General features: G+C 47.1%; 1 long non-coding RNA gene and 1 pseudogene across 2 annotated transcripts in view; both read right to left on the bottom strand.

The window, feature by feature from the left end:
- Nucleotides 1–27244, bottom strand: part of LOC143715731 (uncharacterized) — a 436623-nt gene that overhangs the window by 126256 nt on the left and 283123 nt on the right. The window lies entirely within an intron of this gene.
- On the bottom strand, nucleotides 6076–27069 carry LOC143715489 (uncharacterized; annotated as a pseudogene). The gene is made up of 4 exons (XR_013195764.1): nucleotides 27022–27069; nucleotides 26608–26842; nucleotides 25571–26352; nucleotides 6076–8712 (listed from the first exon to the last, which is right to left on the bottom strand). The product of XR_013195764.1 is annotated as an uncharacterized LOC143715489 (transcript).

The raw sequence follows: 27244 nt of genomic DNA, 5'->3' as shown, positions 1-27244 counted from the left end.
CCGTGACCCCAGCCCCCCTCTTCGATGACGGTGCCCGCTAGTGAACTGCTGATTCCCGCGAGTCTACCCTCTGGTGGCCCGCGTGTTTCAGTTGAAGCTACAGAGGAAGATGCCATGTCTGTTGCAGCATCACTAGGTGGGCTTGAGTCTCCTGGAAGTGAGGGCTCGTCACAGCTGCCACCTTCCGGTGTGCATACGGCTGTGCCTGAGTCTGATCCGGAGATGACGGCCATGCTTTCCTGGGACGATTGGTTTTGGGTAAGGCCGCCGACCCTCGTCCGCGGCAAACCCCAATACCTCTCTTCCCAGACGTGCATGATGAGATCTCGAAGTCCTAGAAGACCCCCTTGTCTTCTCAGGACCGCTCGCTGATCTCATCCGCCTTTCCTCCCCTCGATGGGGCCGCTGCCCTTGGGTACACTGGGGTTCCCCCGGCTGAACGCTCTGTTGCGATGCTATGTGTCCTCAGAGTGCTTCTTCTCGGCGCAATCCTAAGCACCCGCCCGTGGCCTGTAGTTTTTCGTCCACACTTGTGGCGAGATCCTATAGTGCCACGGGACTGGCAGCCGCCTCACTGCATGCCATGGTCATTCTGCTGGTCCACCTGACCCAGATGCTCATGGACCGAAGGCGCCCTCCCACCGCTCCCACCCCGTTCACCCGGGCCGGCTCTGGGGGCCGCGGGCGGACGCCACAGCCCCTCTCCAGCCCCGCCCTCCGCTACACGCCGGGTTAAGCGGCGCTCCTGAGACGGGCTCCTCGGGGATGGAGCAGACTGAGGTTGACTCTGTCCCGACGGCCCCGACGGCCCCGCCGTCCGCTCAGATCCCTCGGTCTGCCCACCGCCGAGGGCGCCCCCCCGCGGCTCCCACCCCGCCCGCTCAGCCGGGCCGGCTCTGGAGGCCGCGGTCGGACGCCAAAACAGTCCTCTCCAGCCCCGCCCCCCGCCCCCCGCTACACGCCGGGTTAAGCGGCGCTCTTGGGATGGGCTCCTCAGAGATGGGACTCAGTTCTTTCCAGGAGCTGGTAGCAGGACCACTCCTTTCCCTGGGTGAGGGCCGGGGAAGAATCCTTATTCTCCAAAGAACGGACTCTCCCGTCTCTGAGCACAGAGAGTTCGGACGTCACAGAGCGCCGCCCACATGCCGTGCTCTCCTCTATCCCCTCTGTCCCGGAGGTGGTTGACACGGCGTGCCGTCCACGACTGCTTCGCCCCTGTCCCCCTCTGTCGCCAGACCCTTGACAGAGCAGGCCCCCGTGGAACGCTGGTCCTTCCCTGGCCTCCTCTGTCAGGGTGCGGTTTTGACCTTGCCCCCACACCGGGCCGCTATGCCGTCCACGTCTGGGCCGGTCATTCCGCTTCGCTGCACCACCGGGGGGACGTCTGTGGTTCTCGACGCCGCTGGCACAGTTGGGAGCCTGCCTAGAGCTTCCTTATCTGTTCCGCTGGGTCGCGCGAACCATCGGTTCGGCTATGCGATTCAGTTCGCACGGTCTCCTCCCCACTTCAGGGGAGTCCGCTCCACTTTGGTCGATGGCTATGACCTATCATGAGAGCGGAGGTTGCTACCCTACTGGCGAAGGGTGCGATTGAGACTGTCCCTCCAGCCGAAAGGAGGTCCGGGTGTACAGCCCCTACCTCATTGTCCCGGAGAAGTCTGGTGGGTTACGGCCAATCCTGGTCCGAACCGCTCCCTTCACAGGCTGCCGTTCAAGATGCTCCTGGCCAAACGCATTTCTGGATGTGTGCGGCCACAGGATTGGTTTGCAGCGATCGACCTGAAGGACGCCTGCTTTTATGTCTCCGTTCTCCTTCGACTCAGACCATACCTACGGTTTGCTGTCAGGGCGCGCGCATATCAGTACGCTGTTTTCCCATTTGGGCTAGCCCTGTCTCTTCGCGCCTTCACAAGGTTGTTGAGGCTGCCTTTGATCCTCCATTGGAACACGGGGTTCGCATCCTGAACTATCTCGGTGACTGGCTGTCTTAAGCTCACTCCTGAGACCAGGTTTGCGAATACAGGGACCCAGTGCTCCGGCACCTAGCTCGTCTGGGCCTTCGGGTCAACCGGGGAAGGAGTAAACTTTGCCCCGTGCAGAGGAGCTCTTTTCTCGGTTCGGACTTGGTCGCCTTCTCCACTCAGCCATTGCTGACTTGCCTGAGACTATCAAGCGCAAGAGTGCGGTTCCACTGAAGTTTCTTCAGAGGTCCTGGGGCATATGGCATCTGCAGCCGGGGTTCGCCGCTCAGATTGCTTCATATGAGACCGCTTCAGCTTTGGCTCCGCGACCGAGTCCCGAGGTGGGCATGGCAACACGGCACCCTCCGAGTACCAGTTACTCCGACCTGCCGTCAGACCTTCACCCCGTGGTCGAACCTCAGTTTTCCACGGGCCGGAGTGCCCCTGGAACGAGCTTCGCGGCATGTTGTTGTAACGACAGATGCCTCCTCCACGGGCTGGGGTGCCATGTGCAATGGACGTGCTGCCGCGGGCTCCTGGACAGGACCCCGACGCCTCTGGCACGTCAATTGCCTCGAGTTGCTGGCCGTACGTCTTGCTTTGCGCCGCTTCCGGGCCGTGCTCAAGAACCAACACGTACTAGTCCGTTCAGACAATACCGCCACTGTAGCGTACATCAACCATCAAGGTGGTCTACGCTCCCGCCGTATGTCGCAACTCGCCCGCCACCTCCTCATATGGAGTCAGAAGCATCTGAGGTCGCTTCATGCCATTTATATCCCCGAAGCCCTGAACTGTGCAGCCGACGAGCTCTCACGGCTTCAGCCCCTCCCGGGAGATTGGCGACTCCATCCCCAGTCGGTTCAGCTGATTTGGGACCAGTTCGGGGACGCACAGTTAGATCTGTTTGCCTCTCATGACTCGACCCATTGCGACCTGTATTATTCCCTGACCGAGGGCACGCTCGGCACGGATGCACTGGCTCACAACTGGCCGCGGGGCCGCAAATATGCGTTTCCCCCAGTGAGCCTTCTTGCGTAGACCCTGCACAAGGTCAGGGAGGACGAGGAGCAGGTCATTCTGGTCGCGCCATACTGGCCTGCCCGGACCTGGTTCTCCGAACTAGTACTCCTCGCGACAGCACCTCCTTGGCCGATTCCCCTGAGGAAGGACCTCCTTTCTCAGGGACGGGGCACCCTATGGCACCCTCGTCCCGATCTCTGGAACCTCCACGTGTGGCTCCTGGACGGGACGAGGCAGGTTTGAGTACCCTACCACCAGCGGTGGCGGCTACCATCACTTCCGCTAGAGCGTCGTCCACGAGACACGTCTATGCGTTGAAGTGGAACCTCTTCGTCAACTGGTGCTCTTCTCACCGAGAAGGCCCCCGGAGATGTTCGATTAGTGTCGTGCTTTCCTTCCTTCAAGATAGGCTGGAGCGAAGGCTGTCTCCCTCCACCCTGAAAGTCTATGTTGCCGCTATTGCCGCACACCATGACCCGGTCGAAGGTAAGTCTGTTGGAAGGCAGGACCTGATCATCAGGTTCCTGAGAGGAGCGAGGAGACTGAATCCTCCTCGCCCTCCTCTCGTTCCCTCTTGGGACCTCTCAGTGGTTCTAACTGCCCTGCGGAGTGCTCCCTTTGAGCCGTTGCAATCAGTGGAGCTTAAGTTCCTGTCTATGAAGACAGCGCTCCTGGTTGCATTGGCCTCCATCAAGAGGGTGGGGGACCTGCACGCATTCTCCGTTGACGAAGCGTGCCTGGAATTTGGGCCGGCTTACTCTCACGTGATCCTGAGACCCCGGCCTGGATATGTGCCCAAGGTTCCTACCACTCCCTTCCGGGACCAGGTGGTGAACCTGCAAGTGCTGCCCCCGGAGGAGGCAGACCCAGCCTTGGCACTGCTCTGTCCAGTACGCGCCCTCCGTGCCTATGTAGACAGGACGCAGTGTTTCAGGACCTCTGACCAGCTCTTTGTCTGTTATGGTGGGAAGCTGAAGGGAAGGGCTCTCTCCAAGCAAAGGTTGTCTCACTGGATAGTGGACGCCATTGCTTTGGCATACCAGCAGCAGGGTCGACCGTGCCCCCTTGGTGTGACTGCCCACTCCACCCGGAGTGTGGCATCCTCTTGGGCTCTAGCGCATGGCGCCTCGCTAACAGACATCTGCAGAGATGCAGGCTGGGTGACACCTAACACATTCGCCAGATTCTACAATCTCCGAGTGGAGCCAGTGTCCTCTCATGTACTCGCTTCAACCAGCTAGTACTGGACCCGCTCAGGTGTCTTCGCTTGCTCGCCATTCAACTCCACGGACTGGATACGTGCGATATTCTCCTCAGGTGAGCTTCCCCGAAAGCCCTGAGTTCCTCCAGCACTCCTGACGTTGGCGCCAGTGTCTATTGCCTGTGCGTCGGCTAGGTGCCTCCTGTGTGCATGGTCCCTCCCCTGAGCGACCCCCACATGTGTATTTCCACTGTAAGCCTCTTGAGCATGTGTCTTTCCCTTGGCAAGCCACCTTGCCACCCCTGGGGTTGAAATATTCCACCTGCGGCTGGACACCCCAGTGTTCTCCATGTCTCCTTCGGGTCACATATGTATTCTCTAAGTCCCCCCCTCTGGTTTGGCAATAATTGCATATTTCCTCTAAGCTATGGGATATGCTCCCCAGTGTACCTTGGTATTCCTGTGCTAAATAGGAGTCCTTCATCCGTGCCAGTCTCACGACAAGGATCTCAGATTTACGCAGGGCACTGGAAGACAGCTGAGAAGGTGGCGTGATTAGACTGGTAACCCCATTCGTCGTCATCCGACGTAACTCGGAGTGACAACGAAAGGGAACGTCTCGGTTACGTATGTAACCCTCGTTCCCTGAGTAGGGAACGGAGACGTTACGTCTGCCTGCCACTTTCCGCTGTACCGCGGGGATCGCCTGAGCTCAGTCTTGGCTCCTCAGCGAAGAAACATATCTGCTTGTTGCCGGCTTCCTCCTTTTATACCCACGAGGTGGGGCGGAGTTACGCCATGCAAATTCCGCAGACCCATGGCATTTCTTTGCCATTGGCTCGTTTTGTAATACTCGAAGTCGATAGGTGTTCTAAGCGAAACCCCATTCGTCGTCATCCGACGTAACGTCTCCATGCCCTACTCAGGGAACGAGGGTTACATACGTAACCGAGACGTTTCCTCCTGTTATCTTATACTTTTCTTTTTAACCATCACTTCTTTCCGGAAGCTGTATAAATGTCTTCATTTCTCTTCCTGATCCCATATATCCTGCCACATTTTATTTATAGTATCTTTAATTATAACTTTAAAGTATTCTCGTCGCCCGATAAACTTAAGATTGAGCTACTGTAGTCACTTGGACTATTTTAACAATGTATTTTATAACTTTTCGAGGCCGGCAAGTTTCACTCCCTGAAGAAGCCTATGGACTAGTATGGATGAGTGAACCAGCTCTCAGATTTCATCAAAAATATCTTAATTCGTTGTCCGAAGATGAACGAAGATTATTAGATTGTTAAGATTATTCATTTATACTAAGAAAAGGGTATCTTTCATTTCCACAGAAAAAAAAGTCTTTCCTGGCATGTACAGCGCTTAGAGCATGTAACAGGGTCAAGATCGTAAATTAAACTTTGTATGCAAGCAGGGAGTCAGAACCAAACACATATTGTGTACAAGTTTTATTAACAAAAACACGAAAACATAACTAACATACAAACAGTTACACATTCATTCATAGTTAGATAGGTGTCTAAAGTTTGTTTCACACTGCACTCTCAGAAAAAAAGGGACATTTTTGAACTAAAGAAAGTACAAACGCTTGTCACTGGGGCGGTACCTTTTACTTAACATAAAGGAACAAATTTGTACCATTCCAGTTTGTACCTTAAAGGACATGATTTGTACCATGGGCAACCAAAATGTACCTTTTGTTTTTTTTTAAAACTTGTTGGTAGGCTATGACAATATTTTACCTTTATCAAAGGTACAAATTTGTACCTTAACTGTGTCAAATATGTTCCTTCGAGAACTATTAATGGCTGATTTCCTATTGAATAACATACACTGTTATGAAGGTGGGGAAGGAGAACCCAGGCGCTGACAGAGTACACTAAACACACGATTTATTGACAACAAAAGGGGAAAATAATGCCCACAATGGGGTAAAACAAGACAAGGCAGAGGATGACTAACTAACAGCAAACAAATGAACAGGATCTTCACAGGACACGTAACTAAGACACGATACTCACAGGTAACATTAATCAATGATTCAACATGAAACTAGAGCAATCACAGGCAGGACTTCACAGAGCATAACACCACAGCAGGTTTAACAATGAACCGACACAGGACAGCAAACACAAGGGGATTAAATAGGGGAACACTAATGACGAGGACAGGTGAAGGTGACTAGACAATAAAGACGAGACGAGGATAACAAGGGGGCGGGGTCATGTAACAAGACAACACAGGCACATGGCCCACAAAAGGCCATGTGCTTGCACACAAAACATGGGTCTGTCATGATCCTGCCACAAGACCAGGGAAAATCAAAGACATGATGGCAGAATCATCGATTTAATGAGTACTGTAAATACATATCGAATACATATGAACGTTTGAATACTTTCGTTCCAGCTTACAGTAAAGTATTTCTTTGTGTAAATAAATCAAAAACGAGTGTAAGTTGTATATACGAGTAAGTTCACTAGTTTAACAGCGTACGCTTCTGTTGTTGTACGTCACACGCATCACCCACATGACCAGCGTCGGCCAATAGTGAGCCTACGTGTGACGTAGCTCTACGCAATTACACTAGGTTAACTGACTCGAGGCCCAAAGAGAAGGAAATGAGTAGTTGAAATAAAGTCGTTATTTATGTTTTTTTTTTGCGCACAAAAAGTATTCTCGATGCTTGATAAACTTAAGATTGAGCTACTGTAGTCATTTGGACTATTTTAACGATGTCTTTAATAACTTTTCGGGGCCTGCAAGTTTCAATCCCTGAAAAAGCCTATGGAGGAGTGATCCAGCTCTCAGATTTCATTGAAAATATCTTAATTCGTGTTCCGAAGATGAACGAAGGTCTTACGGGGTTGGAACAACATGAGGGTGAGTAAATACCGACAAAATTTTCATTTTCGGGTGAACTATCCCTTTAAGCTTGTATAGTGCATTTTAATGCCCATTATCAAAAGGTGGGGTGACACTTGTTTACCAACTCTCAAATTTAGGAGATATAGAGGAGATATGATTCAAGTATATAAACTTGTACAGGGAATATACGATGTAACAGTTGAACCTATCCTTCAGTTTTGGAATAATAGGTACGAGACACGAGGGAATTCGTAAAAAACTCTATCCTAGAACATGCTTGCCTGAAAAGAGAAAGAACTTTTTTACACTTCGTGTGGTAAAATCATGGAATGAGCTTCCAGAAGAAGTTGTGTGTTCCCCTTCTATTAATTACTTTAAGAATAGGTTGGATAAATTTTGCATGTCAAAAGGTGTTATGTATGATTATAAAGCTTGCCAGTAACTAATGTAATTAATTTTAGGTAATTTATTTAGGATTGTTAGGAAAACTTCAATTATGAAATTAATGTGTTTTTTTAAAATAAAATTAAAATGTGAATGTATATGTATATATATTTCTTTGTGTTTTTAGAGTCTGGAATAGAGGATTGTATTATCCTGTACAAGAAATCTTTTCAATAAATTTCAATAAATTTATTTTCCATGAATAAAGCGAACGATGTCCCGTTCCATAGAACAGCGCTCTAACGCTCTGGCCCTCCGGCCCTTTGGTGCTCCCGAGTATTTTTTGGTACAGAGTTATATACATACATCTTCTTCCATAGAAGGTAACAAACCCTATAGGTAGTTTTGGGTAAATATCTTATACCATGTGACTTCTCAGAATAGAATTGACATTCAGGGTCTTTTTACAGAAGGTCTTGCAGCTTTCAAAGTCACCTAGACAGAGTCCCCATTCAGAGGAAATATCTCATACAGGAAATAATTGTGTCCAAATATATAGCTAGATTACTTGTTTTCTATATAATAAAATCTTCTACAACATGTAAACACAAATTTTGTGTCATTCCACAGCAACACTACTTTATGTCAATCTAACAAAACATTTGCTCAGTGTGACACAGAACAATGCTTTTTAATATGAGTCACTAGACTACTTGATTGGGTGAAACTCTTCTCACACTGAGTACAGTGGTACGGCTTTTCTCCAGTATGAACTCGCTCATGTTGTTTCAGGTGTCCAGACCGAGTGAAACTCTTGTCACAATATGAGCACTTGAAAGGTTTTTCTCCAGTATGAATTTGTTGGTGCTCTTTCAAATAGGCAGGTGCAGTAAAGCTCTTCCCACAGTCAAAGCACATATAATCTCTCACTTCATTGTGTGTTTTCTGGTGCTGTTTAAAACTGTCCAGTCGTGAATAACTCTTTCCACAGAGAGAACACACATAAGGCCTCTCGTCTGAATGAACTTTGAGGTGATATTTTAGTTGTGATGATGAAATAAAATCTTTACCACACTGATCACAGTTAAATGGTTTTTCTCCAGAGTGAATGTGCAGATGATCACTGAGAGTTGATGAATGAGAAAAACTCTTTCCACACTGAGTGCATGTATACGGTTTCTCTCCAGTGTGAATTCTCATGTGTGTGTTAAGGTGTCCTTTGTGTGTGAAACTCTTTCCACACTGAGTGCAGGTGTGCGTCTTTTTGAATTTTGTTCTTTGGATTGTAAAGTTACGATGTTTCTCCTCCACTTCATTCAGTTCTTTTCTTTGCTCTTTCACTCTCACCTGGTCTAAAATACACAGAAATACAGTTTGAATCAGTTCAAGAGAACCCTTATTTAATAGCAGAAAGCAACAGAGATCAGATCTTTCACTTTTTGTTCTGTCATTCACTTGTTAATATAGTAAAAATATGACAACTGCTATATACAAGGTTATGACCATTTAGATGCATTTCTCTATCATTTATCATCCATACACTGCTTATGAATTCACATCAACCAAAGCAGTCAACAATGAAGAATCAAGAATGGACACCAACCTGTTTGTTCCTCAGTATCTTCATGTCTTATTCTGGATGGTTCTGGATCACTCATGTCTTCAATCTCCTCTTTAATAAACTCCATCTTTAATAGTCACACAGATTTCAGCTGCTACTCCTGGAGTTTGTCCTTCTCTTGTAGGATGATGGGAATATTCCCAGTATTTATTGGTGAATTGTTGTGGGAGGGGCTTCACTGCAGGTGTGAACTGTGATCACTGTGTTTTTATCCAATCTGCATTTAAAAAGTACAGGGACATCATGTTTAACAGAGTAGCTGAAAAGCCTCTTTGTCTCCAAAAGTTCCCTGTTTTCAGCTCATTCATTATGGTGATGTCTGAGATCTTCAGTAAATTGGCATATTAAATTGTTGTATTGGTGTTAACAGGCTGAAACAAACTACAGCATCATCACCTTTAACTTCAGCTCTTGTCTTTGCTCTTTCACCTACATCTGGTCTGAAATAAACACATTAAAACATATTAAGTTGTAAAAATGAGTTCCAGGAGGATAAATCTGAATGAAGAGCCAATGTCAATCATGTGTATATTATTATTGTTTGCTTAGAGTGGATTTAGAAGGTAATAACTGAAATTTTAATTATTTTTTGTTTACTTTCTTTGAGAGGAAATTCTGACGTGTTTATATATTTCATTATCATTTACTATGTTTTTTTATGTATACTTTCTGTTCTGTTTCTATCACGGTTACGCACACTTGTGGAAGATTGGAATTGAACTGGTTTGGTTTGTGCAAAGGAAATAAGGGAGAAACCGGTTTCTTACCGTCTTGTCTCTCATTTATGGATAAAACTTGTGTTTAAACCAGGATACAGGATACAACACAAATTTTGTATATTTTAGTTTTTTTGTGTTTGATCAAACTGGCATTTTTGACTGACTTCAGTGACGAGTGAGAACCCATTTTTTCCTGCCAATAAAATAGGAGTGAAGTTAACCTAGGACTTTGCATCTACATAAAGTAGGTAAACTTCTCTTTTTCTTCAGAGATGAGTAATATTTTTGTTTTTAACGAGAGGATTAGCGAGTGATTCACGCATCATCATAGAGCATCATTTGGAAAATAACAAACTATCGTGGCTGAGATTCTCCGATGGCATTTGGATTACACGCTCTATGGATTTAAATATTGGACTTTGCTGAACTTTCACAATCTTTTTGGACGTTTTGAGATATTATTGGACTTTTCTGCGTCATGGACCTGCCATGTTTGCGCCTTCACTCAGCATCGCAAGAGGGCGATCTGATCTACTTTCATGAGGAATGCAATGCACGCTTTGAACATGAACATTGATTACTATGTAAACAAAGGAATTGAATGCGACCTCTAAAAGAGTGCTGAAGATGACTGTTAAAGCACAAGAGGAACACCTTAACCAGTTAATGGGAACTAGAAGAGCCAAGCTGTGACATTTAATAAGGCCAATGAGAGAAATTGAATCTTTGCTAATGTTGACACTGTGTAATGCATACATGGTGAGTTTGCAGAGTCCTTTATTTCATTCCAAGACATTAATAATGCAACCAGAGAACTTATGTCAGATGATGAGGCATATTTGGATCAGTTACACTGGTTTGAACCTAAGTCTCAAGCAGTTAAGCACTTTGTAGACAAGGTCAATGACTGAATTGAAAGAGTTAAACTCCAATACAAAGAGACAGAGCAATGTGATTCAGAGTTTGAATGTGCCTCTGGATATTTCTCCTTCACAAATGCCTGTCTTTGGAAAAAAAATCTGGTAGTCAAGTGGCCTCAGGTGTTTCATCTACAGCTTCTTCTAGGCTGAAAATTGAAACTGAAAGGGCAGAGCTGTTGGCACGAATAATGCTTTTGAAGCAGAAACAAGAGCTTGAGAGGGAGGAAAGCTGAGCTCAAAGCAAAGAAGGACAAATTACAGCTCCAAACTGCTATTGCTGAAGCCCAACTTCAGGTTTTGTCCATATATGAACCAGCTCGTAGTGTTTCTAATGCATCTGGTAGAGCGGCAATGGCTGCCACAACTGCAGAAAACCTTAAAGTCCCTGTAAAGTCAAAATTAAGTATGTGTTCTGAGTTTGTCACACCACAGAAAAATGTGTTATTAACCACCCAGCCAAATTTTATTGATAAAAAAGCCGGCAAGTACATAAAATAAGCTATCTAAATCTTGAAAAAATTAGCAGTAGTCTCTGCTCTCAAACGCTGGGGGCGTGTCCGCTGGCTGCGCTAAAACCACGCCCACTCGCTGGAAAGCTGCCGTCGCCACACACAACTACAGCCGGAATGGATGCTCGCACGGTGGGCACACACTGCCGATGATGTCGGTGCGACGGGAGGATGAAGGCCGAGGCGGGAGATAGTCGGTTTGGCCCCATTCACCAGTAACAGCGGATTATCAGTGAATCCCAGTTGTCTCTGACGAAAGTTTATAAAACTATCCCGTGTAAAATGATCACTACAGAGGCGGGTTTTGGCAGTGATCCTTAGCTCTCCATCAAGCTGGCTCTTCACAAAATTAATCCACCTCTTCTTGATGTGATCGTTTTTCGGAAATTTAAATAAGGACACCAATCTATTTTGTATGTGATCGCATCCAGGTAGTACACATTTCCGTGACAAAGGCATAGCTAGCTAGCAAACTGTAGACTGTAGTAACTAATAGTACTGACAGTAACTCGCGATTAGGGGAGGGGCCGGCCTCAGTGGCTCCAGCGCGTCATCAAGTAGGGGCGTGTCCAGGAGCTCAGGCATTCCAGTGCGTCATCAAGACCCCGCTTTAGCCCCGTCCAAAAAATCCAGAACACAGCTATGGTGAAAAACTGTTTAACGGTCTAACTCCACAATCCAGTACTGCACAGATCACAGTCTTTGTTATATGTTTTAGCAATACATTTCTAATATTTATATCGTGTTTAGAATTTTTTTTTAGAATTGCCTTTACAGGGCCTTTAAAGCTACATCTGATAAAGTAGTACGACAATTTTTTTTTTCCGTGAGTTAGCACCTGACGCTGATGTTCCAATAGTCAGTGATGGGCAACAGGATTTCGCTGAATCACATCCATCAAGGACAGATGTGAGCATTCCTTCACATGTTGATAGAGGAAGCTTGTTCAACATCATGCAAGGTCAAAATGACATTGCTGAGATTTTTATAAAACGGCAGTCTTTATCTACTCTCCCGCCTATGGATATTCCAGTCTTTAGTGGAGACCCGCTTGAATTCACATTCTTCATTCGAGCTTTTGAACATGGAGTAGAGATTAAGACAACAAATAACAAAGACAGATTGTACTTCCTAGAGCAGTTCACCACGGGCCAACCAAAGGTACTGTAAAGTTGTCAACAGATGTCTTCTGAAAAGGGCTACAAAGAGGCTAAGAGACTACTCTACCAACATTTTGGCAATGAGGATAACAAAACCTTAAAAGATTTTTCTCTTTTCCTTAATGGTTGTCGCAACACTGTTGACAGTGTGGAATACGTTTAGGAAATGGACAGTCCAAGTAACATGCGAGCGATTGTATCAAAGCTTCCTTTAAAACTGAGAGAAAAGTGGAGAGTAGTCGCCTGTGAGCTTCAAGAAAGGACTGGCATGAGATCAAGATTCCCTGACTTGGTCAGTTTTGTAGACAAACAGGAAAATATTGTTTCACATCCACTGTTTAGCAATATTCAAGAAAACAAAATTTTACAAGACAAACTCAAATTCAAACCAAACAAATCAAGTAGCTTTCAGGTTAAAGAAAGGAAAACCACTGTGGCGAGGGGGGCTTGGTTCAGCGACCGCTGCAACGGGAGAGAGAGCTGGGAGGCAAGCGGCACGTAAGTGGGTTAAGTGAGAAATGATGAACATCTTATCTCGTTTGCAGTGATTGCCGTGGGGAGAAATAAAAAGCCACCTGGAAGCGGGAAGAAGTTGAGAGAGAAAAGGACTTGGGACTCGCGCAGAGAACGTGAGCTGGAGAAACAGCGGAAAGAGTGTACGTTTGCATGAACTGAGAGAGCTGGAGAAACAGCGGGAAGAGTGCTCGTTTGCATGAACTGAGAGAGCTGGAGAAACAGCGGGAAGAGTGTTCGACTGAGTGAATTGAGAAAGAGACTGTTTTCTGTACATTTCTGTAGTTGAGTCTACGGTGAAGGCGCAAGTAGCGCAACTTTTGTTTATTTTCTTTAATTTTGTATTAAAAAAGTGTGAGTCCCAGTCCTGCCGACCCCGTCTCCTTCCTCCTAATCTACGTAAGAACCTTAAACCTTACTACACTGGTGCCGAAACCCGGGAGGAAGGAGAACGCCGCTACCATTATGTAGACCACGCCAGGACAGCCGTTTGCGGACATCATCAGATCGCTCGCGGCCCTCCACCAGGAGAACCATCAGACGCTACTGGATATGAGGAGCAACCAGGCCCGCTTTTTTGAAACCCTCATCCAGGCGCAACAAGAGGACCGCAAGCTGTTCCGGAGCTTGCTGAGCCGGGAGGTTCGGACTGAAGCCTCCACCTCCAGCCCAGCCACCCCCGCTGCTCACATGACCCTGTGCAAAATGGGCTCTCTGGACGAGCCTGAGGCGTTCCTGGACCTTTTCGAGCGGACTGCGGAGGCATGTGAGTGGCCCCCTTCCAGCTGGCTGGTGCGACTGATTCCACTGTTTTCGGGGGAGGCTCAGACGGCTGCCCAACAACTACCGGTCCAAAACCTCCTGGCCTACGAAGACGTCAAGAAGGCCATCCTCCAAAGGGTCGGCCTGAGCCCGGAACAACATCGCCAACGCTTTCGCTCGATTGAGCCTGAGGAAGGCGGCCGGCTCTTTGTGATGGCCCAGCAGCTCCGGGACGCCTGCCGCAAATGGCTATTGGCCGGGGAGAGCGACGTTGAGGCTGTCATCGAGAAGGTGGTACTGGAGCAGTTCATCACTCGACTCCCCAAGAGGACTGTCCAGTGGGTCCAGTGCAAATGGCTGACGTCTCTGGACATGGCCATCCAACTAGTGGAGGACCAGATGGTGGCGTGCTCTGGGGACCCTTGCCATCTGTCCCTCTCTCTACTTTTGACTCCCCCTCTCTGTCTCCCTCTAAACCCATCCCTTTACCCATGTCCCGTTCCAGCCTGCCGCCACGAGCTCCGCCCCGCTGGAGGACCGGGCCGGGACAGTTCCATGTGTCTGGAGCTACTACCCTTGACCCCTCAGCCGCTCCCGCTTTCCCTTCCTCCTCACGGCAATCCCTTGACCCACTTCCGGCCACTAGGATGGCGGGGAGGCCTGGGCCGGCCTGTTGGCGTTGCGGGGACCCGGGCCACTTGGTGGATCGGTGCCCGGTGATAGAAGCAGGCCGCCCCCGATCAAGCCGGGTTATAACAAATACCTGTGAGTATAAAGGGTGGTACTTATCAGGCTCTGGTGGATTCAGGTTGTAACCAGACCTCCATCTTCCAAAGCCTGATACAATCAGGGGCATTGGATAAAAGCCGCATGGTTAAGGTGAGGTGTGTGTACGGGGATATAGTAGAATATCCTTTATGGGCCATATTTATCCAATTTCGGGGACAAAAGCATAGAGTGGATGTGGTCATTAACCCGCACTTCAGACATTCGCTAATTTTGGGAACCAATTGGCCTGCCTTTAAACAATTATTGGGGCATTTATCAGCGGATGTCTCTTGGGAGAAGACAGCACAGGGAGGGCAAGCGAGCGCTCAGGTCGGGGACACTGTTCCGGGACCTGTGGCATCCGTTTCAGGGGAACCGAACACGCTTGAGAGGCTAAACCTCTCCAGCTGTGATGACTTTTCTCTGGAACAGTCCCGCGATGAAACGCTAAAACACACGTTTGATCAGGTCTGTACTATCGACGGACAGCCTCTCCACCCTGTGCGAACCCTCACCTTCCCTCATTTTGCGCTAATAAAAGAAGGTTGTATCGAGTGACCCAAGACACTCAGACAAAAGAAAATAAAACCCAGTTATTAGTACTTAAAAGTACTCATTGTAATCCTATGGCTGGACATTTAGGAGTGGCAGCCACTTAAAATCTCCTAATGACCCGATTTTTTTGGCCGGGCATTCACGGGAACGTACGCATGTGCTGCGCGTCGTGAATGTCAGTTGGTTAACCCACTGGCCGCCCCAAAAGCGTCTTTGCGCCCTCTTCCATTGATGCAGGTCCCCTTCAAAAGAATTGGTATGGACCTCGTCGGGCCATTAGAGCAATCTGCACGAGGACACTGTTTTGCATTAGTCGTGGTGGACTATGCAACACGGTATGCTGAAGCAGTGGCGTCTCAGCAAAGAGTGTTGCGGACGCACTGTTTCGCTTGATCTCCCGAGTGGGAATTCCGAAAGAAATTCTCACTGACCAGGGCACAGCGTTTATGTCACGTACATTACGCGAACTGTACGAGTTATTGGGCATTAAATCGGTTCCTACTAGCGTCTATCATTCACAAACAGATAGCTTAGTCGAAAGATTTAATCGCACGTTAAAGACAATGATTCGTAAGTTCGTTCACGAAGATGCTAAAAATTGGGACAAGTGGTTGGAACCCCTCTTGTTTGCTGTGCGGAAGGTCCCGCAAGCCTCCATGGGGTTTTCCCCCTTTGAGCTTCTTTACGGACGTCAGCCTCACGGCATTTTAGACGTCCTGAGAGAAGCTTGGGAGGACGGGCCTTCTGAAAGTAAAAACGAAATTCAGTATGTTCTGGACTTGCCAGCAAAACTCCATACACTGGCGAGGAACGGCAGGTGCTGTACATTAGTCGGAAGCTCTCAAAGAGAGAGACTATGTACAGCACCGTTGAAAAGGAAGCTTTAGCCATCAAGTGGGCCGTCCTCACCCTCCGCTACTACCTCCTGGGGCGGGAGTTCACCCTCTGTTCGGACCACGCTCCCTTGCAGTGGCTCCACAGCATGAAGGATACCAACGCGCGGATCACCCGTTGGTATCTAGCTTTACAGCCGTTCAAATTCTTGTTGGGTTGTAGAAAAGGGAGACAGGTTAAAGAACAAAGTTAGAAACTGGGGTACATGAATATAGACGCAAACCAACTCTAAAAACTATTTGTACAAGCCTTTCGTTCTGGTCTGGGTATATAGGGGTAAGTGGCAGAGCAGTCTTTGGGAACCTGTAACCAGAAAACCCCCATGCAGTGCTGTGTAATGTCTTCCCGAGGCTTACACTCGTAATACACTCACACACCACTGTGTATCTCTGTCAGGGATGCATTTCTTGCTCTTAGAGGCATCTTTGAGCAATTGATGTCATGTATTTATTATTTCTAAATGGGCATCTAATTGTTTACATGTGTAAATGACACAATATATATTTTTACCTGACAAATAAAATTTTATATTTGATTTAGTCTGGACTCTCCTGAAATCATTATGACCAGTAGATTGTGAGGCTGATGCTATCGCAGATCTGTGTCCAGGATAGATCAAATTAAAGGCGCGTGTATAGTTCTCTTACGAGAGGTTCTCTCGTATTGCGTAAGTTTAGCTTACACTACGGAAAGATTCATCTTCTCGAGATACTGAAGCCATAAAATTCTCCTTCATTTTTTATTCCTTGTCAACGCAGTGCAGCAGCTAGCAGGCCTAGAGCAGGCCATCTCGCGTGCTCAATGGCTGCCCTGCGGGCAACTGCTGCAGCCTACCAGTGAGCCCGGCGTGACGTCATGCCCAATGAAGGGTGCCCGCGCCTTCATAGCGTCACAGCCCGCCAGAATGGGCGTGGCTTAGCGTATAAAAGTAGGGGCTGTAGGCTGACTTCCCTGATTTTTCATCTCTTCACGAGCTCTTCGCAACGCTGGATCTGAGAGAAGCCACCGCCGCCATCGAACAGCGAACAGCCAGCCTAGGACAGCGCTGAGGAAGCCGGCCGTCTTCGCCACCTTCAGCCATCCGTGCGAGCTACGGAACCTGTGGCCACAGCGACGCGCTCGCCGGAGAACCTCCCTCGAGCCTCGCTTTCGCCTTCCCCGCCTCTCCTCACTGACGCGCAGCTGCCGCTTACGAGCCTCACTGCCGTCGCATCGGAGGATGAGGCCGAGGGACACGCCACGAGACACTGCTGTTCCATCCTGGCATCGGACAGCGAGGAATGGTCGCTTCATTCCGCCAACTCGTCGATCCAGGAATCCACCCGTACCCGTGCTGGAGCTGATGCGGAACTGATGCGCCTGCTGACACAGGCTGTTGACCGTCTCGGGCTCGAGTGGTCGCTGCCAAAGGAACCCGTGCCGAACAGGCTCGACGGCTGTTCCCTTCAGAGGCGCCCCCGTGCAGCTTCAACAACTAGGCCCGCTCCATTCCTGCCGGAACTTCATACGGAGCTGACGAAGTCGTGGAATACACCTTTTTCTTCGAGACTTCAGTCACAGGCCTCTGCGTCGCTCTCCCAAGTGGACGGCGCCGCCGAGAAAGGGTACACGGATATTCCCCCTGTGGAAGAGGCGGTCGCAGCGCACCTTTTCCCGCCCTCTGCGAGATTGCGTTCACGGTCAGTCCTCCCGTCTAAAGCCTGCAGAGCCACGTCCGCCTTGGTCGGCTGCGCTTATGCCGCCTCCGGCTAGGCCTGGTCTGCTCTACACTCAATGGCTGTGCTACAGATCCTGCAAGCCGACCTCCTCCGTGAATGGGATGAGAAGGGCCGGGATCCAGCTGCGGTTATGGATCTGAGAAGTGCGACGGATCTCTCTCTCCGCGCCACCAAAGCCCGCAGCCCAAGCCATCGGACGAGCCATGGCCGTGTTAACTGTGACAGAGATGCACCCCTGGTTAACTCTCGCGGATATGAGGGAAACTGAGTGAGCCACCTTCCTGAACGCGCCGCTCTCCCCCACTGGTCTCTTCGGCCCAGCGGGGAACGGGATCGTTGACCGCTTCTCTGAGGTACAAAAGACCACGCAGGCCATGAACCTCTTCCTGCCGCGACACTTCGAGTTCTGCCACAGGCCGCTCTCGCGAGAGACAAAGCCAGCCTCCTGTGCGAACCAGCACCCAGCGTCCAGCACAGCCTCAGCCTCAGCCTTCGCAGCGACATCAGGGCGGCCGCCCTAGATCCTGCTCAGACAGCCGTCACAGATCGCCGCCCCCCAGTGGGCCTCGGCAAAGAATTACGCTGAAGTCTGAGCACGCGAAGCCCTCCTAACAGAGAGAGAGAAAAGAGGCGCGTGTCCCGCTGCGGCCGGACCGCCGTCGAAGTTCATTTCCCTGTTAGTCCCCTTCAAACAGGCTACTGCAGTGGTTCAATTAGCATCCCACGAGCCGGTTTATTCACCCTCTCGCCTGCACACAAATGCCGTTTTCACGGCGACCCAGAGAAATCTCAAAAAGAGTATAATGTCTGGTCCGGCTCACGCCGTCAGTGTTTTAAGTGTAGTGAAAGTGCCCACGCCCCAGTGTTCACCGCTAAACATAAGCACTCCGAATCCCGTGTCACTCACAGAGCACACTCTCATAAAGCTCAGAAAAGCCGCTCGAGTGTTGAATGTAAGAAATCTGTCCACAGGTCTGTGCCCACTATCTGCCCGCTCTTTTACACGATCAAAGAAGCAGGTTATGAATGTAAGTCTCGTGCCCGCCAGAGAGCGCTCACGCTTGATAACAAAAACCTCCCCCCGGGCCCCGCCCGCGCGTTTGAGTGTTATCACAAAACGCAGGCCATTAATAAAACGCTCCCCATCTATTATGATCGGGGCGTCAGATACAGTTGTAAGTCTCGTGCCCGCGTACACGGGCTCACGCTAACAGAAAGCTTTTCCGCGTCAAAAGTGGTAGAAGTATGTTCCCCATCCCTTATGATTGGGACATCTCACATAAGTCAGCCGGTTTCGGCTGCAGGGAGCGGCCATTGCCCAGAACCGAGAGCGCGCACGCCGCACTTTCGGCTCCGGTTCAGTTTCACAAGCCCGCAAATGGCGGCGATCTGAACCCGGAGGCCATTCGCCCCCTAGCGGCTCACATAGCTGCGTGGGAAACTATCCCAGGGATTTCAGAATGGGTGTTGAGCACAATAAAGCAGGGCTATACACTTCAATTAATTCGCCGTCCCCCGCGCTTTCAAGCCCGGACCGCGACGATAGTGAATGCGTAAGTAGCACACCTACTTCACGCAGAAATAGCAAAGCTCCTGTGCAAAGGGGCTATAGAAAAGGTACCGCCTTCTCTGAGCGAGTCAGGCTTTTACAGCCGATATGTTCTCGTACCCAAGAAGGACGGAGCCTTCAGAGCTATCCTAGATCTGAGACATTTGAACAAAGTGCTTGCGAAAAGACCGTTCAAAATGCTTACGACCAGGAAAATACTCGCGCACGTTCGCCCGAGGGACTGGTTTATTACTCTAGATCTGAAGGATGCCTATTTTCAGATTCAGATAGTACCCCGTCAGAGGCAATTTTTTAGATTCGCCTTCGACGGTCAGGTATATCAATACACCGTCCTGCCGTTCGGCCTGTCCCTAGCACCCCGTACATTTACAAAGTGCATGGACGCGGAGCTCGCCCCCCTGAGAAGTCAGGGGCTGCGAATAATGAACTATCTGGATGATTGGCGGATATTGGCACAGTCAGAGACAGAACTGCTATCTCACAGAACAGTGCTTCTCAGTCATCTGGAAAGCTTGGGTCTCACGGTCAACTGGACCAAGAGCTCATTACTGCCCAGCCAGTCAATTTCCTTTTTAGGAATAGAACTGGACTCGGTGACCATGACGGCTCGTTTATCGACACAGCACGCGCGCCGTGTTCGCCACCTAGCCGCATCTTTCCAGAAGGGCAGCTTTCTCCCTTTGAATACATTTCAAAGGATGTTGGGCTGTATGGCATCAGCTGCAGTGGTGCTCCAGCTGGGCCTACTGCGCATGCGCCCGCTCCAACGCTGGTTGAATGCTCGCGTGTCCCGCCGAGCCTGGGTGTCTGGCGGCCAGAAAATCAGAGTGACTCAGCCCTGCATAGCAGCTCTGCAGCCCTGGTTAGTGGCCGACTGGTACCAGCAGGGAGTAATGATGGGAACCATCTCTTATCGGAAAGTAATCTCGACTGATGCGTCCAACTCGGGTTGGGGCGCGGTTTGAGGGCAGACCGGTCTTTGGCCAGTGGTCAGACCAGGAGAAGGGTTTTCACATAAACTGTCTGGAAATGATAGCGGTCGAGAACGTGCTGAAGAGCTTCCTCCCGTTCATACAGGACCAACATGTTCTTGTCCGCTCGGACAACATGTCTGTGGTATCCTATGTAAACCGTCAGGGCGGTTTCAGATCCAGAAATCTCTGTAATCTGACGGAACGCCTCCTTTTTTGGTCTCAGATGCACCTGCGCTCACTGAGGGCGGCGCATGTGCCTGGCCATTTGAACGACGGCCCAGACAAACTGTCCAGGGACAATGTTCCCCCAGGGGAATGGTCCCTGCACCCCCAAGCGGTCCAGAAACTGTGGCGCCTATTCGGCAGAGCGGAAGTCGACCTATTTGCGTCAAAAGACAACGCTCAATGGCCGACGTTCTTCTCGAAGGACGAGGACGCACTGGCCCAGGTTTGGCCCAGCCTCCCGCTATATGCTTTCCCTCCGGTCTCTCTGTTGCCACAGGTCATCAAGAGAATCAGGGAAACGCGCCACTCGGTGCTCCTCATAGCCCCGCGTTGGGAGAATCAGATTTGGTTCCCAGAACTAGCACGGCTGTCACATACAGCTCCCCGGCCGATTCCGGTGAGGGCAGATCTCCTCTCTCAGGCTCGCGGCACAATCTGGCATCCCCATCCAGAGCGCTGGTCTCTGCATGCATGGTTGATCAACGGGTACTCGTTGCCCTGCCAGAAGGAGTGATGAACAATGGTCTGTGTTCTCTGGATGGTGCACCGACAGAGGTCTGGACCCGCGGACATGCGGGGTGGAGCATCTGCTCACCTTCCTACAAGAGCTGTTGGATAAGGGAAGGTCCCCATCCACGCTCAAAGTATACGTAGCGGCCGTGGGAGCGTTCGCAGAATCGACACACGGCCAGTCACTGGGAAGACATGAGTTGGTCATCCGCTTCCTTAGAGGAGCTAGAAGGATGAATCCGCCGCGCCCCCCGTCGGTTCCCATGTGGGATCTTTCATTGGTCCTCGAGGCCCTGAAAGCTTTTCCATTTGAACCACTAGACTCCGCGGGGTTGAAATATCTATCACTGAAAACCGTCTTTCTGACTGCACTGTCGTCAGTAAAACGTGTGGGGGACCTGCATGCGCTGTCTGTCAGTGCGTCGTGTCTTGAGTTCGGACCGAATGACTCTAAAGTCATCCTCAGACCTAGACATGGTTATGTCCCTAAAGTGATGGGCACTCCATTCAGAGCGCAAGTTATTTCGTTGTCAGCTCTCCCAGCCTGTCCAGATGGATAGTGGATGCTATAGCAGCCGCTTACGCGTCAAAAGGTCTGCAATGCCCTCTGGGCATCAGGGCTCATTCCACGAGAGGCGTGGCCTCTTCGTGGGCATGGTGCAGTGGAATTTCTATCCATGACATATGTGTAGCGGCGGGCTGGAGCTCCCCGTCTACCTTTGTCAGGTTTTATAACCTAGAAGTTCCTGCCTTGCAGGCTAAACTGTTGTCAGTTTGAAGGAGAGGTGTCTCATGTGGATGCTTGGCGCGCACGGCGTTGACAAAGTGTTCCCGTAGCGTAAGCTAAACTTACACAATATGAGAGAACCACTTGTAAGAGAACGATACTCGGTTACTAACGTAACCTCGGTTCTCTCTAGAGAGGGAACGAGTATTGCGTAACCAGCCGTGCTCGCGCCACGAGCGACTTCGCTTCAGTCGACGAAAAACCAGGGAAGTCAGCCTACAGTCTCTACTTTTATAAGCTAAGCCACTCCCATTCTGGCGGGCTATGACGCTATGAAGGCGCGGGCGCCCTTCATTGGGCGTGACGTCACACCGGGCTCACTGGTAGGCTGCAATGAGCAAGCGAGATGGCCTGCTCTCGGTCTGCTAGCTGCTGCACTGCGTTGACAAGGAATACAAAATGAAGGATCATTTTTTGCCTTCAGTATCTCGAGAAGATGAATCTTTCCGTAGCGTAAGCTAAACTTACTCAATACTCGTTCCCTCTCTAGAGAGAACCGAGGTTACGTAAGTAAACCGAGTATCGTTTTGTTTATTTATAAATCAATTTTGGGTTTATTGCCTCATATCTTTGCTCTCTTACCCAACACAAACCTGTTGGCGTTTATTCTTTGCGCTCACAGGATTTGTATACCCTCTCAGTTCCACTCGCCCGAACTGAATTTTGAAAACAAGCTTTTCGGTATGCGGCACACAGCGATTGGAACTTTTTAGAAAATGACCCTGCATGCAAAATTGCAGACCCTGGTGTCAATGAATGTTTTTAGATCTTTGCTTAATGAGTTATTAAAGAAAGGAACAATTTGTAAATGTTTTTAATAGTTTTGACGATATGTTTGATTGTATGAACTGAACAGTAGACACGTCACCTGAAGACCTTTTGATTTCTGTCTATCACTGACTTGGCAAGTTGTTCGGAAGTGGCTAAATAAACTACACTTTCTTTGTACGAGTGAGCAGTAGACAACCGACTACAGAGGTGTTAGCAAACCTACACCCTCTGACCAAGATCAGACTGGCGAGACTGTGTCCGTGAGATCCACGTAGTCCCTTAATAAACAAATAATTGAAAGTATGAAATAACTAGAATAATCAAAGATCTAAATTTAATCATAATCAATATTTATGATCATCTTCTAATAAGAAATCTAAATCCGATCTAAATTTGATAATCATTTGAGATTGGAGTCAAATTAAGCACAGAGCTAAAGTAAAATTGAAACTAAATTATACAAATTAAGTCAACTTCACAGAACGCTGAAAAGACATACACGGATTATACCTTCACCCACACTGTCGGATTCTGTCTTTGGGCCGATGGGTGGCCTTTACACTAGATAGTGTTACATTAAGCACAAACACTTCAAAAGAATTGACTTCTAAATAATACTGAAGCTATTACTATGAATTACAGCAACACCTCCCCTTTGCCTTTCAGATGAGGCTCATGTTTTAACAGTAATCTTGGGAGGTGGACTCATTTAAAGTAATGTAATTGTTTAGTTAGTCAGGTTCTGTCAAACACAGCACATAGGTTATGATCTCTAATCATATAATTTACAATTAGTTTTTTATTTGTTGAACATCATATTGTAAAGTTATAAGTACTTTAACTAAAGTTTATTTCACTATACATTTGCTTTATCTGAATCTGTTTATTTTAATTATTGGATCTGTAGAAACCTTTTACTCACAAAATCACACATTGTCAGTAAAATTGTAATTTTATTTGTTGTCATTGTACATGTAACCAGTGGTTGAATGAAACACACAGGATACAAAAATTACTTTTTAGGCTTTAAGGACAGCGATCGAGAGGAGCAAATACTTAGAAACAAAAATAATACAATGAAATAAAGTCTTTCACATTTCTTTGGTGCACTTGTTTGGTATAAAAGATGATTATGACACAAACTGAATGAAATCAAATTGAAATGAAAAACATTGGAATAACGAAATAGACTAGTACAAATACAGAATTTAAATACAGTTATGAAATACGGTAGAGGCTAATAGTCAAATGAAAAACAGTACATTAGTCTACCATCAAACTTCACAGTTATCCGCATACAGTCTTAAAGAAAGAGAAATTAGTACACTGTTCACACAGCATTCAATACGTTTAAGTAGCTCTTAACCATATATTCAATGTTAGAATAACCCACTGTTTTATAACATGAACATCCAATTTAAACATTCGCAAACACTGGGCTACGAATAAGAGGAACAATTTAATTAACATTTATTACAACACATACCCAGTCTTTGCACGTGTCCAACGCGTGATCAAACCAGATCCAGCTCACACATACACACACAGGCGTCCTTAAAAGGCGATCTATAAACATTTCCAAATGAGCACACACATATGTAACACGTAAATATAACATTTAAACATTTTGTTCACGGGAATGAAACTTTACCTCACAAAGCCTTAAATGGGTGTATATGAACAAAACCAGCAGCTCTCACGTGCAATCACTGCTCTCTCTCTTCGCTGAAAACTAGCGCATGCACACATGAATAATTGTTCCATAAAAAAAAATTACAAATAAAAAAAACTACACGAGGCAATGCCGTAAAGTGAGCGTCGCAACACAATCTCTTAAAGGAACCAAGACCAATTTATGTCTAGTGTCATATTTTGTGATAATCATCCCACTTGGCTACATACAGATGTTATTGTATGCATCTGTTTATGTAATAACAGACTGTGTAACTAAACAAACAAACGTAAAAAAAAACTGATAAAATTCAGGGAATTGTTTCATATAGCCTATTAAGAATTAATTTTCTACATTTGTTTCCAGTCTCTTTAAATGTAGGTATTTCTTTCAGTATGTCATGAATCAGAAGGACACAAACAGGTAAAGTGTAGTGGTCTTTATTGAAAGCACTCAGGAACAGTCACGGCAGAAAGGTGGATGCTGAGTTAATATGGAGATTGAGTGAATGACTGAATTGGTACTTGTTGAATCTCTTATCTGATGTAGAATGGTGAGGAAGGAAAGGCTGAAGACGGCCGGCAGACAGGATGACTGGGATCTCTGAACGGGAATTCTGGAAGCAGGAAAGTATTCGCAACTGACGCAACAGGTAAGTAGAGAAGTCTTGGTGGAGAGAATCAGGAAGTCGATGGTGAGTCGACGAGACCAGACAACTGTGTGAGGGAACTGGTGAGGTTTTTAAGGTGTGAGTGAAGTGAGTGCAGATTGGCGGCAGGTGATGATGACAGGAGCAGATGATTAATACTCCGGTGATGCAGAACGAGTGGGCGGAGTGTAGAGGTCTGGCGCTGATGCTGGTGTATCCGTGACAGAGTAAGCATTCAATCAAAATAATTTGCAATCATTTTCTTTCTTGTTCTCTAATATGCAAGTAAAATAATGACAAATGTTTTATTTTTTTTAAAGAATTGCAACACTTGAAAAAATATGCATTATTTTAACCCTGCTTGCATTTTAATTTCATTATTAAAAATTCTATAATCCATATTCACCTTTCAGATATCACTTCCAAAATATTAATTATGTTTAAAAATACAACCTATAATATTCGACAGGCAATTGTTGGTCCATTTTATTTCGCTTTACAAATTCAGTGGTTCAAAAACGGCAGGTTTGACATTCAGGAACGGCAGGAATATCAGTAGAATACCGATTGATAATCTCCATAGCTCTTAGTCCTATTCACCAGCAGGGGGTGCAAGCGGCTGTTGACGAAGAATAGAGCAACGGGTGAGAGAGTCATTCATTCATAAAAATCTCTGTTCATTGTGTGTTTTCTGGTGCTATTTAAAACTGCCCAGCTTTGAATAACTCTATCCACAGAGAGAACACACATAAGACTTATTTTCTGAAATAACTTTCAGCTGTGTTTTTAGATTTGATGATGAAATAAAACCTTTACCACACTGATCACAGATAAATGTTTTTTTCTCCAGAGTGAATGTGGAGATGATAACTGAGAGTTGATGCCCGAGAAAAACTCTTTCCACACTGAGTGCATGTATACGGTTTCTCTCCATTGTGAATTCTCATGTGTGTGTTAAGGTGTCCTTTCTGTCTGAAACTCTTTCCACATTGAGAGCAATCGTACGCCTTCTCTCCAGTATGAAGTCGCTCATGTGTTTTCAGGTGTGAAGACTGAGTGAAACTCTTGTCACAACATGAGCACTTATAAGGTTTTTCTCCAGTATGAATTCGTTGATGCAGTTTCAGTTCACTAGATGCAGTAAAGCTCTTCCCACAGTCAAAGCACATATAATCTCTCACTTCATTGTGTGTTTTCTGGTGCCGTATAAAACTGCCCAGCCTCGAAAAACTATTTCCACAGAGAGAACACACATATGGCTTCTCATCTGAATGAACTTTCAGGTGTTGTTTTAGTTGTGATGACAAAATAAAACTTTTACCACACTGATCACATTTAAATGGTTTTTCTCCAGAGTGAATGTGCAGATGATAACTGAAAGCTGATCCTCGAGAAAAACTCTTTCCACACTGATTGCATGTATACGGCTTCTCTCCAGTGTGAATTCTCATGTGTTTGTTAAGGTTTCCTTTCTCTGTGAAACTCTTTCCACACTGAGTGCAGGTGTTCGTCTTTTTGGCTTTTGTTCTTTGAATTGTAAAGTTACGATGTTCCTCCTCCACTTCATTCAGTTCTTGTCTTTGCTCTTTCACTCTCACCTGGTCTAGAATACACAGAAATACAGTTAGAATCAGTTCAAGTGAACACTTATTTAATAGCAACAGAGATCAGATCTGATCAGATTTCACTTTTTGTTCTATCATTCACTTTTTAATATAGTAAAATATGTTTGACAACTGCTATATAAAAGGTTGTGATCATTTGGATGTATTTCTCTATCATTTATCATCCATACACTGCTTATGAATTCACATCAACCAAAGCAGTCAACAATGAAGAATCAAGAATGGACACCAACCTGTTTGTTCCTTCGTATCTTCATGTTTTATTCTGGATGGTTCTGGATCACTCATGTCTTCAATCTCCTCTTTAATAAACTCCATCTTTAACATTCACACAGATTTCAGCTGCTACTCCTGGAGTTTGTCCTTCTCTTGTAGGATGATGGGAATATTCCCAGTATTTATTGGTGAATTTTTGTGGGAGGGGCTTCACTGCAGGTGTGAACTGTGATCACTGTGTTTTTATCCAATCTGCATTTTAAAAGTACAGGGCCATCATGTTAAACTGAGTTGCTGAAAAACCTCTTTGTCTCCAAAAGTTCCCTGTTTTCAGCTCATTCATTATGGTGATGTCTGAGATCTTCAGTAAATTGACACATTAAATCGTTTTATTGGTGTCAACAGGCTGAAACAAACTACAGTATCATCACCTTTAACTTCAGCTCTTGTCTTTGCTCTTTCACCTCCATCTGGTCTGAAATAAACACATTAAAACATAGTAAGTTGTAAAAATGAGTTCAAGGAGGATAAATGTGAATGAAGCGCCAATTTTATGTCAATAATGTGTATATTATTATTGTTTGCTTAGAGTGGATTTAGCAGGTAATAACTGAAAGTATAATTTGTTTAACTTTCTTTGTGAGGAAATTCTGA

Source organism: Siphateles boraxobius, unplaced genomic scaffold (assembly GCF_051911475.1).
Source record: "Siphateles boraxobius isolate OS27281-9 unplaced genomic scaffold, OSU_SipBor_1 6, whole genome shotgun sequence".
Taxonomy (NCBI): Eukaryota; Metazoa; Chordata; class Actinopteri; order Cypriniformes; family Leuciscidae; genus Siphateles; species Siphateles boraxobius.
The sequence above is the reverse complement of the archived record's forward strand: the minus strand, read 5'-3'. Positions and strand labels throughout refer to the sequence as shown.